The sequence below is a fragment of the Pristis pectinata genome, chromosome 25 (genome assembly GCF_009764475.1).
Source record: "Pristis pectinata isolate sPriPec2 chromosome 25, sPriPec2.1.pri, whole genome shotgun sequence".
Taxonomy (NCBI): domain Eukaryota; kingdom Metazoa; phylum Chordata; class Chondrichthyes; order Rhinopristiformes; family Pristidae; genus Pristis; species Pristis pectinata.
The window spans coordinates 22,780,956-22,794,507 of NC_067429.1; the positions used below are offsets into that span (position 1 = coordinate 22,780,956).

The 13,552-nt window shown below is 40.1% G+C and overlaps 1 protein-coding gene across 1 annotated transcript in view; it reads left to right on the forward strand.

Moving 5' to 3' along the window:
• Positions 1-1,367: 1,367 nt before the first annotated feature.
• Positions 1,368-13,552, forward strand: part of LOC127582892 (phosphoethanolamine/phosphocholine phosphatase-like) — a 30,424-nt gene continuing 18,239 nt past the window's right edge. The window contains exon 1 of the mRNA XM_052038533.1: positions 1,368-1,643. The gene's annotated coding sequence lies outside the window, so the exon portion shown is untranslated. The remainder of the gene's footprint in view (positions 1,644-13,552) is intronic.

The following is a 13,552-nucleotide window of genomic DNA, read 5'->3' on the forward strand; positions in this document are numbered from 1 at the left end:
CAACCAAGTTCATCCTAAATTCATTTTACCAGTTTATATCCATTCCTTAGCCTGATCTCAACTGTAAAATGACAATTATTAAGGAACTTAACAGAAGTTTTTTAAAAAAAATTAAAGGTTGTTTTGAGGTGATAAATACAGAAACACCATTGTAAAGCAAACAACCACAGGAAATCTGAAATAAAAACAGAAAGTGGAAATGCTCAGCAGATCAGGCATCATCTTTGGAGAAAGAGGGTTAAACTTTCAGATAAATGACCCTTCATTAGTACTGGGAAAGGAAAAAAGCCTTTTTTATATTGCAGAGAGTGTGAAATACTATTTCCTTATTAGGGAATCAGAGAAGAGATTATCAGATTGCAACTCTTAGGAGAAGGGCCAGTTCTGCTTTGACACAGCGAATAATTGAAGCAAACGTAATTGTTACTTTTAAGAATATGATAAATATTTGATATAGTGGGGGAAACCGAGTGATAGGATTCGCTTTGGGTTGCTGGGGGAAGACAAAATACAATGTAAACATCAGTGTTTTTTGATGCGGGGGGGGTCTCTTTTTCAATCTTTTTATTAAGTTTCAAATTAATTTCAAGTTAATATACATAACATTAGTGACTATACACATAGTACGAAGAGATCGGGATAACAATAATAAGTTATACACTCACAGGGAGTGAAATATATAATCTGAACCTCCCAATCTCTTACTAAGTGAACAATACAAAAGAATTTGAAAAGAAATTTAATTATATGAAAAGAGAACCCCCAAATTGAGAAAATAATAAACAAAAGTAAACCAAAAACTTCAAAAAAAAAAGCTGGACTGATATTTCTTCGGTTAAAAAAAACATTATTATGTCATTAGCTCCGCTCGTCTATATTCAAAGGTTATTGAAAGGGATTTGAAAAGGGTCTGGTTATTTCATATGGAAATACTGAATAAACGAACTCCAGACTTCCTCAAATTTAAGCCAAGGATCAACAGTACCACTCCTAATTTTTTTCTCAGTTTAAACATGTTATAGTTTGAGAAAACCATTGAAATGTGATAGGAGGGATAGGATCCTTCCATTTAAATAAAATGGATCTCTTGGCCATTAATGTAACAAAAGCAATCATATGACGGGGCAGCGAGGGGTCTCGACCCGAAACGTTGACTTTGCCTCCACAGATGCTGCTTGACCCGCTGAATTCTCCAAGCAGTTTGCTTTTTTTTTCAGTGTTTTGTCAAACGGTGGGTGGAAAATTTACATCAGAAGTCTGGCCAGGCTTTGAAGGGAGATGCGTCAAGCGAGGGTGTGTTTTCATAGGATTGTGAGCAGCAAATAAGAACTCCCCAGCGCCTGTCACTGAGCGGCAGAAGAGGCGACCAAATCCCGGGACCTCCTCCTTCACCTGCCCCCGCTTCCAAGCCCCGCTGCCGGCGTCTCCATTGGTTGTTTCCCTCACGGCGTCACCAACGAAACCCTCCCGTTCAATGGCTGGTTTCCTGGAAACCTGCTCCTGGAAACATTAAGTGTAACAGTTCTGCAGACGGTCGTCAGCGCCAGGGGCTTGTCAGGGTTACAGCCGCGGCTCAGTCCTTTCATGCTGCTGCGCTCTGTCATCTCTGCAGACGTATCCCTTTCACACAAGCTCTGAAGGCGGTAAGTAGGCGAGAGCTGCTCGGGGGAGAGCGGAAGGAAGCGGCGATTACTGTTGCATTAAAACTTGCTTTTTAATATATGTACATGGCTTGGTTTGCTTTCATTGAAGCTCCATTTAAGATCATCGAAACGGTGTCATCCTCATCTGTTTTGGTCGTCTCAAGGAGCCGCTGATAAAAGCTGTCTGTTGATCTGCAAATAAATCCTGGTTTGGCTATTGTGCTGGCTTTATATATTCGTTTGTCTTCAAGGTACAGCGGATCCGCTCTTTGTACCGGGTCTTATGTCCCGATTGCAGCGATTTCGCGCAACCTCCGCCGATTCATTGAATTATTTTTTAAAATCCCCATTTTTCCCGTCTAACTGTTGGCGTTGCATCAGTGAATTAGCAAGGCGTCAGTTCTTTTGTAAATATTTAATAAAGTCTTCCCTTTTGATTGTACTTCCCCAAATAAAAAAAGCCGTATATTGATTTACGGCAACGTCAATCCTGCATGTAAGCGAGATAACCGCGCCGGTATTAACTCGGCACTCAAGGCTGAACGCTTCCACTTTGCCAACGCAGCTCATCTTCTTAAAGCAAGTTAATCTTCAACCAGTGGCCACCTAGCCTTTCGATATACGCTGAGTAATGGTTGATGTGGATAACCTAGGGACAGCTGGACAGATTTCAGTCTATTTCCGAAATCCCCTCCTCTCCCCGACCGCTAACCCGGGAGGGTGAAGGATCTGCACTGCCGATGTTTCTGCTATCAGTGGGCTGTCAACAGTCATTGGAACTGTTGCGATCAAGATCGAGCCGGCGATCACCCCCTCCGAGTCCTTCAGTCTTTACACGCGTTCTAAGCAAGCAGTGCTATTATTTTTCTCTCTCCTGGGTCATTCCGTTTACAATTAGGTTTGTTTTTCTTATACATTAGTGGGATATGGGCGTTGCTGGCACGCTTAACTATCCATCTCAAATTGCCCTTGAGAAGGTGATGGTTATCGATCCCTGCAGTCCTCCCGCAGTGCTGCTCGGTACACTTACGACATTGACACCCCACTGATATTGAATAAGTGACAACATATGTACGGGTGAGGATAACGTGTAACTGGGAGAAGGATTTCCAAGTGAAGGTGGAGGATTTGGAAGGTGCCATCAAAGAATACTTGACGGCTGTTGCAGTGTGCCTTGTTATTGGTAATATATGCTCCGGCCACCGTGGACTGTTGGCAGAGGGAGTGAACGTTTAAGATGGTGGATGGGTTGCCAAACAGTATTGACCTCCTTGAATGTTACTGGAGCTCCACTCAGACAGGCAAATCTATCCCTCTCCTGATGTACCTTGTGGATGATCCAAAGGGAGAGAGAGAGAAGGCAGTGAGCTCACTTCAGCGTTGGCAGCTCCTTCTCTTGCCACATTATTCACACCGCGTACAATTTGTGTATGATTAAATGTGACATTTGACACAACTTTTGGCCAATTCCTCTTTGCACAGAGGAAGACCGGTGCCCTTGAGGCTAAACGCAATAAGTGGGGAGGAGAAAAATAAGGAAATTAAGATTGGCAAAGCAAGAGTGGTAACTAACACAAAGGGGAATGCAAAAATAAATCTTTTGTTAGGAAGCAAATACTAAAAGATGAGTTTGAACCTATTAGGGGAAAAAAATTACTAAATGCCAGAAAACAGTGAAGTGTGGTCAATGGTTATGATTCATATTGAACGACAGTAGACAGCAATGTTCCCCAAGGGTCACTTGTAGGATATACAGATCCACCCTAGTTACGAATGCCAACCTATTTACAGCCCACAGAAAGCAATGAGCATTGGAAGACGGGCAGGATAGATTTACCAGCTGCTGCAGGCATCTTCTGGTGTGTGGGAACTCAGTTTGTGGTGAGTTAAATGCCCTGGTTTAACTACACGTTGCCCTTGGTTGGCCAATGTTTTTATTTAAATATATTGCCAAGCAACTGAATTTCCAACTTGCGAACTGTTTGGGTTACAAACAGTTCTCAGGAGTGATACCCTCTTGTAACCTAGGGACAACCTGTGTGCAGATGACAGATGTTCGAAGGCAGAGGAAAATTTGTTAGTGATAACGTATAGAATGTGACAAGCAGCGAGGATGATGACTATGTGAAAGAAACACAGTCAGACCTCAAAATGGATTGAACTTTATCTGTTTTTTATATTCATTTCAGGATCTGTGCATTGCTGGCAAGCCCAGCATTTATTGCTTGTCCCTAATTGCCCTTGAGAAAGCAGTTTTGAGTCACCTTCTTGCAACACTGGTTGTTCTGGGGAAGGTACCACCACAGTGCTCTTGGATAGGGAATTCCAGGATATAAGTACGGTGATGATGAAGGTCTGGCAATACATTTACCAGTCCAGATGGTGCATGACTTTAGTCATAGAGCAATACAGCACGGATACAGGCCCTTCGGCCCAACAAGTCCATGCCGACCATGGTACCCACCCATCTCGTCCCAATTTCCTGCATTCGGCTCATATCCCTCTAAGCCCCACCCCTGCATGTACCTATCCAAGTGCTTCTTAAATGACACTATTGTACCTGCCTCAACCACTTCCTCTAGCAGTTCATTCCAGATACCACCCTCTGTGTGGAAAAAGTTGTCCCTCAAATCCCTTTTAAATCTTTCCCCTTTCATTCTAAATCTATGCCACCTAGTTTGGACTCCCCTACCCTGAGGAAAAGACTGCTACCGTCCACCTTATCTATGTTCCTCATGATTTTATAAACCTCCATAAGGTTCCCCTGCATTCTCCTATGCTTGGACAGGATCCTGCAGATGGTGGTGCTCCCATGTGACCACTGCCCTTGTCCTTCTGGGTGGTCGAGGAAGGTGCTGTCAGTGTAGCCTGGGTCAGTAACTGTGTTGGATTTTGCAGATGGTACACACTGCAGCCACTTCCACTGGTGCTGAAGGGAATAAGTATTAGGGTGGTTGATTTGGTGCAAGTGAGGTGAACTGTTTTGTCCTGGATGATATTGAGCTTCTTGAGAGCCTTTGTAATTACATTCATCTGGACAAGTGGAGGTTATTACATCAAGCTCCTGATTTGTACCTTGTAGATAGTGGAATTTGTAGATTTGTGCCTTGTAGATAGTGCCTTTGGTGTCAGGAGCTGAGAACGAGGCGCAGGATCTGACCTGCTCTTGTAGCCACACCAGTTATATGGCTGGTCCAGTTGAGTTTATGGTCAATGGTGACCCTCAGGAAGATGATGGTGGGGTCTCAGTGTTGGTAATGCCATTAAATGTCAAGGGCAGGTGGTCAGATTCTCCCTTGTTGGAGATGATTATTGTCTGCAACTAATTTTTGTTTTGGCAAGAATGTTATTTGTTACTTATCAGTCTATGCTTGAATGCTGTCCAAGTCTTGCTGCCAGCAAAGCACGGGCTGCTTCATTAACTGGAGTGTTGTGAATGGAATTGAACATTGTGCAAACATTAGTGAACAATCCCACTTTTGACCTTGTGATGGAAGGAAGGTCATTGCAATAAAATATATATAATTTAAAAATTGATATGTTGCATTTTTAATTTGCGCTGTTTCATAATATCCTTTCTAAAATTCATTCTGCTGGCTACAATTTAATAATTGCAGCTGTTCTATTTCCTGTGCTCCACCTCTCTTTTCTTCAGATGAATACAACGACAGAACGGTGATGAAGTGCTGTTTCATTGCACTGTTACAGGATGAGTAATTATTGAAGTAGCATGGTTATGCTGTACGAGTTTGTAGCCGCTCATTCAGGTGACAGATGAGAAGCCCAATTTAAATTACTTTTAAAATAGTTCTGAAGACATTTGCGTCAGCCAATAATTTGTAGTTGGAAATTGGCAAAGCTATTAATATTCACTCTGTTTACTCTTTTGAACCTGGCAGAGACTTCTGGTGTCCACATGTATACAGTTAAATATAGAAATCCAGAAGTTGTTTGTGGTGATATCCTGCTTCTCTACAGTATGTGTTATAGCTGTCAGGCCTGAGTCATTCATTTGATATGAATCAACTTTATACAAACTTTTTACTGTATAAACCATTGAATATGTCATCCCTCACTGAACGCTGTTTTTAATGCTAAATTAGGCAATAATTATTGCTGAACAATCTTTCTGGCTCCAGTAAAGTAAGTTTATGGAGTTTTATATTACTTATTTCTATATCCCCAAAATATTATCACAATTCCATAGATTTTAATTGGGTTAAAACTATCTCTTGGAAAGTTGCACAAACTTAAAGCTTCTTGCTTCCTGGCTCACTGTCTGTCAGGATCTTTACCGACATCAGCCAGCTTGGTGATATCACAGTTGCTGGATACATCAGATACCCATGGAAGTCACCCAACCGAGACAGATGTTAGTATGGAGAAATCCAAAGCGGAGAGCCATATCTAATTTTGTGGGGGAGGCTTCTTCAAAGTCAGCAATAATTGCTGACCTTTTGTTGCCAATCAGGAGATTTGGACTAAAACAATTTTTTTTAAAGCAAATTATATTACGAAACTACAATTATTAAGAGCCAGTTGCACTGAACAATGAAACACTCAATAGAAGCGCACAGCGGGTATGTTTGCAAACCCCACTTTCAATTGTAATGTGCTTACACTACACTTTTGTGCTTAGGCTTGTAAATAGCTGCCGCTTCTCAATAAAGCTGTTAACATTCTTGAGGGGAAAAAAATAAGTCTGGGGTGTGTGCATGAATAACAGCAAATAGTATTGTATTTCATTTCATTGATTTCCTCCATTAAATGGGAAGAATTCATGGAATTTAAAAACAAAACTAACTTAAATAATTTTGTATATTATGTTTTGTATATTATTTATTAACTTTAACTTTAAGGGATTTGAACCCTTTATTTATCCAAAAGAACTGTGATAATTACTCAATACATTTTAGATTTTAAATTAAGAAAGTGCCTTGTATCAATTACAGCATCCACTGTTTAAAGCCAAGACTTCATATTCCTTGAAACAAGTGGGTGCATATCACTTGGTGTCCTTTTGTTAATCCTTAAGCAATTGACACTTCCAGACAGTTTCAAATTTCCTGGTTAAGCCTTTTTTTTGGGATTGCATCTTTTATTTGATTTCACTGAAACGAATCCTGAAGTATAGTAATGGATTTGCACAAGTTGCAGAAATTAGTGCTTGAAATTTAAAACATTTTATCAACTCTACCTTTGCTCTTTCTTATTTACTTAGGTTTTCTTTCTAATATCAATTTCATTGTGATTATTTTTGATTTAAACACTTTGAGTGGTGTACCCAGATGAAAGGAAACTTGGAAATACAGTAAATCATGAGGTAGGTAATTTTCCGTAGGAGAACATTGACGGATTGGTGAACTGGACAATTGGAATTTACTATGGTGAAGTAATGCAATTTGGCAGACTGAAGGGAAGCAATATGTTATATTGTTCGAGGGTGCAAGGACAGGGAAACCTAAATAACAATCTTTGCAGGTGGTAGAAATACTTGGGAAGGTTGTTCAAAACAAAGTGTAAATGCCTCAGTGGGAATATTGTGTTCATTTCTGGGCACCATATTTTGGAAAGGGAGAGGTGTGCTTTTCCCAGCATTTAGTGGCTGAAATACTTATTCCATAGTTGCCCCTGAAGCAATACTACAGGCAGAAATCTATTACTTGTGGCAGTATTACAGCAATAATTCACCATGCAAGGTCAATCATAGACCCCAGGGCAGAAGGCAAAGATGTGCCAAACTGCAAAGGACTTGCTTCTATAGGGTCTTCAGAGATTCCACATGTTAGCCTGCATCTCTCTGATGAACAATGCATTAACCGGCTGAAGTTCTCCAAGGCTGCAATCACAGAGGCGTGAGATTTTTTTTCTTTTGAAGGAGCTTCAGTCACATTCTTGTGACTGGGCTGCCCTGTCCAATGGACATCAAGGTCACATTGACTCTCAGTTTCCTCATCACAAGAACTAATTAAGTGACCACAGCAGATCTCCGCAATGTCTCCCAATTTGCTGAGGGTTCAGCATCAAGGGGGATGCCCAGGCACAGTATCCATGAAAAAATGCAGGTGATATCTCAGCCGTTGATGGCACTCCCATGTCAGTAAGGGCTCCCTTCTCCTCAACAGAAAGTGTTTCCACTCCCTCAATATTCAGTTGATTGTGGGCCATCTGAAGATTTTCCTGATGGTCATATTTCCATGACATGCAATCCTCAGAGAGATTGAACTGCCAGACATTTTCCATGGTCAGCACTCTGCAGAGGATTGAATCATGGGAACTTCTACTTCCATGGGAACACACAAAATGCTGGAGGGACTCAGTGGGCCAGGCAGCATGCATGGAGAGAAATGGACTGTTGACGTTTCGAGTCAAGACCCTTCACCTGGACTTTTATTTTGTTGAGGGTGGCGTATGAGATCAGCGGAGGGTGGTATTGGTATTGGTTTGTTATTGTCACTTGTACTGAGGTACAGTGAAAAGCTTGTCTTACAAACCTATCGTACAGGTCAATTCATTACACAGTGCAATTACATTGAGTTAGTACAGAGTGCACTGATGTAGTACAGGTAAGTAGTACCACGAGCAGTGACAGAGGATGAGCAGCGGAACCCAGCGGTGGCATTGGGGACCCCAGTCTGGAGGTGGCTGGAGCTGTGGTGGGCCTCGACCTGAAACGTTGACTGTCCATTCCCCTCAGCAGATGCTGCTTGGCCCACTGAGTTCCTCTAGTGTTTTGTTTGTTGTGACAGGTTCCAGCATCTGCAGCCTCTGGTGTTAACTTCCATGTGTCCTGACACCAACTTGCAGTCCTACCACAGCTATAGTGTGCAACCACACCAAGAGCCATGTAAATACCTGAGGCAAATGCCATTGGCCTTCTGCTGCCTGCATCAGCCCAGGGGTACCCTGCGCATTTTGCTCAGCAGGGGCAGAAACCTTGGTATTGTGTGCTGCATGTTGCGCCACCTAGCAGTCTGAAGCTAGCTGCCACTGGCTGAGAGACAGCAGCACGGATACATAGAGCCAGAGGGGCACAAGCTGGAGACCGGAGAACAAGAGGAGCAGGAGGCTACTGAGGGAAATCTCTGTTGGATACCACCAGCTCATCTCCTAGCAGAGCAGAGGAAGGAGGAATAAAATGCACAGCCAGTAAAGGACTCCCTGACAGAGAGCTGCTTTTAATAAAAAAAAACCTGCTACATCAGAGTCCTCAGTCCAGACATAATGACCCCATGTATACCCTAATAACCCAACATAGTTCACCAATAATCAGCTGAGGGAGTCCGGATGACATGTATTATCCCTCCTTTGTAGGACAACCTGTTGGTTTGAACTTGTGCATAATATGTAAATAGGTCATATAGTTATAGAATATAATGATGTCATTGTGTTTATATCATAAGCACTTTGAGCAGAATGAAATGCACAGTCTTGAAGCTCCTGGTGTTCTGTAGATATATCGTAGACGGAGCTTCAGCACTCCCAGTATAGTACAAGAATCCCTCTCCTCCAAAACACATTACAACCTACACTGATTTTAACAGATTAATACATAAACCCCTGATCCAATGACTAAAATGTCTCACTACCACAATTTTTGGTGTTCAGATCACCTGACGTGCAAGTATGTTTGTGTTGCTTGAATGAGAGGGTATTCACACCCCAAAGGAGATAATCAGAGCCTCTGCCTGCTAGGCTCTTCCTATGCAATGCGAAGGTCTTGTATAGCTTCTCATCAGCATTTATCTTGTTTACTTAATTAGTAGTTCCTTTTCCTTGCAACCTCTCTCCCCTCCATGACAGCTGTGATATGAATTGCTGGTATCTTCCTACCATTGGGAGTGTGCTGTGAAGGACTGGCATCGTTTTGGAATTGTGAAGAGCAAATTGTCAGGAGCTGATTGACTAGAGTGGCAATGCGTCCCATTTTAGCACGTTACTGGGTGTAAACCACCTTAACGCTATCTGTCTGCTCAATTTCACTGGCTTGATTCACCAAAAAAAGGGTGAAATCCAATTTCTAGGCATGCAAACCTTAAAACCATGGTGGGTGGGGAATTAATATTACTGACTACATTGCAATGTTTTTCATCATTTCATTCCAATTATTTTGAGTATGTATTTCCTTTTACTGTGGGCTGCTTCTGTCATTCATTGGATTTTGACTTTATTAAGCATTTATTTAATGTACTGTCTACTTAGATTAATTAGTGCTTCAAATGCTTGCAAGAAGGGATTCCACATTACTTTGAAGTTGCTACTTAAGTTTGGAAAGTGTTTCACTGCTGCATCCTACTGCAGGCAAAGCATTTCATTCGCAATCACTGGCGTATTGGTTCCTGAGAATCTTTATTTTAGCTGTGATCACAACTCCAACTTTGAAAATTAACTTTACTGGAGAAAATCAAATCAACTTTTAGATTTAGCATTATTTCTGGGACTGTGATTAGTTTTAAAACAGGCCAGAGGCATTTGAATAAAGTATCTGCAATCACAACCATTGCAATTATCCTTTAGGTTAAAAAATGGCACTCTTGCTGGTATATGGTAATCTCTGTGTCCCATCTTGAATTTTCATACTCCTCTCTTTACAAAATTATCCCTCTTTCACACATTCTTTACTTCTTGTAAAAATTTTTGTTATTGCATTACTTTTAGAATAACAGTATTTCCTTTTTCAAAAATATTCACTTCTCAATCCTTTAACCTTCCAAATTAGGGTATGTTCGATATCCATAGAAGTAGGAAATGCTTCATTATTAGTACTAAGCAGCAAGATTATCTAAAAGTTAAAGATGTCACCAATTCCAGTTATTTAGACCTCAGTAAACTTAACTATGCTGAGTTTTCAGTAGCTCCATATTTTGAAATTACCTGTCCATAGAATATAGTCCTTCTAATCTGCCTTCCATAATGGGGAGAATGAAAGTGATTCTGGAGGTGAGAAGTGACCGGAAAATAGATTGCTCAGCACTAATGTCTGGCCGTTTCAACACGTGGCTGAAATTTACAATTGCTCTCTAAACTCTGATTCAGATTGAGAATATCCAGCATATATATTGTTGTTCTTGATTTCCTTTAGAAATTAAGCCCTTCCAAGACATTCACTTTAATAGTACAATGTTTACAAAAACTTGTGATTGCACTCCTCAAAACGAGAGTTGAAAATTTGTGAAGTATGATTTTCCCTTGTTGTACATGCCTATTGTCATAACTAGACGTACAATTTTACCCCAGCAGATTTTGCTGAACTATATTTGACATTATTTTTTGATACTGTAATAATTGTAGAGAAAAAGAATATCTCTCATTCATTTTGAGTTTGTTCCAAGCTAAAGCCCTTTAGCGAAACTCTTTGGCAGCAGTTCTTTTAATTTTGACCAAAAACATCCTTTTTGGAAATATTATCCTTCTAGGCTCCCCAGAGACTATAATGAATGGTAACTCTTCATATTAGTCCAGTTTTCATTGATCTTCTGTGCTTTTTGTAACTGTAGACATTTGACCAAAATATTTTCAGTAAGAAATCATAATGGGGGAAGGCGCAGTTTATAATATGGAAAATTTAAAAGGTTTGCATCATGTCAAGATCTGAAGTGAGAAAGATAGATTACCATTTTTGATATAAAATGTTAAACTTGCTCATTGAAAATGTTGTCAGGCCTGTTTTACACTTCCCTCATTTTCTGCTTGAATTTTGAATTGCCAATCCAGAACATTAGCAGCCTACAGTTTAAAGTTCTGGATTGGTCCAGAGGGCTATAAGCTGAGAACATAAAAGTAAGAGGTAGTTTAAGAAATGCTGCTGCAAATTAAAGAACTGTTTGATTTCTTTAGAATTCTGTTACACTATGGACACAAGACACGGATTGATGCGTAACCAGAAGTGTGAGCAAGGAAGTCTTTGGTTGGCAGATTTTTAATATCATTGGAATATGTGTAGCAATCTTGTTTTTGGCTAATATTAAAGCATAATCCATATTAAAACATTACAAAGTTTCCAGGTTTAGGCAATAGGATACCAAAACATTTTTGCAACACATTACAGTTCTTTTAGACTGTTACAGACCCCAAGTAGTTTGAGACTGTAATATGTATTGTATCTTTTGCCTTTCGAGGATCAGCAGTGCAGTCACCTTATGAGCTCTGAGCTGTATCTAAACAAAAGTGTACTATAGCTAACCACTGATACAAAACTGGATTGTCTAAAAGCACTCTTAACAGTACTTATAAGATATTTTCACAACAGAATTGCTTTTGCAAAAATAAAATTGATGGGGTAGGCTTTGAATACTCATCTGATGATAGAGAAAGATGACCAATCACTTTCTTCATTCACAAATTGTGACATTAGCCTTTGTTTTATTCTGATGCTGAAATAATACTACTTTTACCTGATTGTCACAATGTGTCCAATTATAGAGAATAAATTGGTGTTACTGAGATGTTGAAAGGAAAAAGTCATTTGATGTGTTGCAGATCAAAGCCTTTCTAAAACTCCTGTGACAGATATTTTTCCTTCACAAAAACGATTTAGAAACGTTGTCACTTTACATTTTCAAGCCCCACTCAGCTGATTATGTCACACTAGGTAAAGCCATGTGCCTTTTGAGTTCTCCAACAAAGGTCTTTTGATGCTTGGGTAACCCTGTTCTGATGAGCAAAACCATGTTTATTGATTCACAAAACATATCATTTAAAACTACTGCTGGCTGGATTTCTGGAATCACCAAAGCAATTTATGTGACTAATCTAACCGTAGTTGATCCTTCTAACTAGACAGCAGTACAATTTAGTGAACTTCATTGAAATAGCAAATTGTTAAGGCTGTCAAATCGAGCCTTTGCATTGTCAAGTCTCTAGCTTATGATGTGTCAGTGACTTGTGAACATTTTTTAGGTGCCCGAAGGTTCTGCCAAAATACAATTTCTGACAGATAACGTCAGTTCTTGATAGTTTTTAAATCTGTAATTACATATATGTAATTTTCTTAAATCATGCATGTGGATCTTTTGCTGTTTTATGTTGTGCTCAATCATTACTAAGGAGAACCATCTTTCAAGCCAGTCTGTTTTTGTCTATTTATCACAGTAATATACAGTCTAACCAAGATTGTTCCTTTTTTTATACATTTAAAAAATTACAGCAAGAATAAAAGCATTCTTCTATCTTCTGGATAATGGAGATATTCATTAAACCAACATTGATTAGGTAGGAATAGTCAGTTCATAGTCCCATCAGCCCAACAGATGAAAGCACTTGGGAATTGATGGTCGTCGTGCCTCCTCTATATCAGTGACACTAACCCTAACCACATCAGAACCTCTTCCCCTCTGATCTCTCACTTCCTCAATCACCTAACTGCTCTTGTAGGCTTTGGTCTTGTGAAGCAGACGTCTGAATAAGTTTTAAGTCATAATTCAGACTGTGGGAGGGAACCCCGTCTAAACATGTCCTGCAAATAAGTAATGTAAGATATTCAGGAAATCCAATTTTCTAGATTTCCTAAGCTTACAGTGACACTGCTTCCATCTCCTACCCTTCTTCCTCAAATTCCTCATCCCAACATTGGCATAGAGCTCACCTCCAGGTTAAAAACTAGACTTGATGAGCAACATGCACTTGCTGCACTATGATTCTGATTCTGCCAATGTGGTGACCTGTGAAAAACAGGAATGGACTTTGTATCCATTCAGAGGTCAAACCTAATCATAATGCATTATACTATAACAAAAATAAACTCTAATAAAATGATGCCCCCTGAGAAGTGACACAAACAACAGAAACGATCAGGTTTCTGATTTCATCAGCTATTTTATTGAAGTTGCATGCAATTTAACTGGTACAAGTAAACTTGCTGACTTCAAGGTGAAGCGTTAGAGCCAAGACTTTCTGTGTACTTCACATCT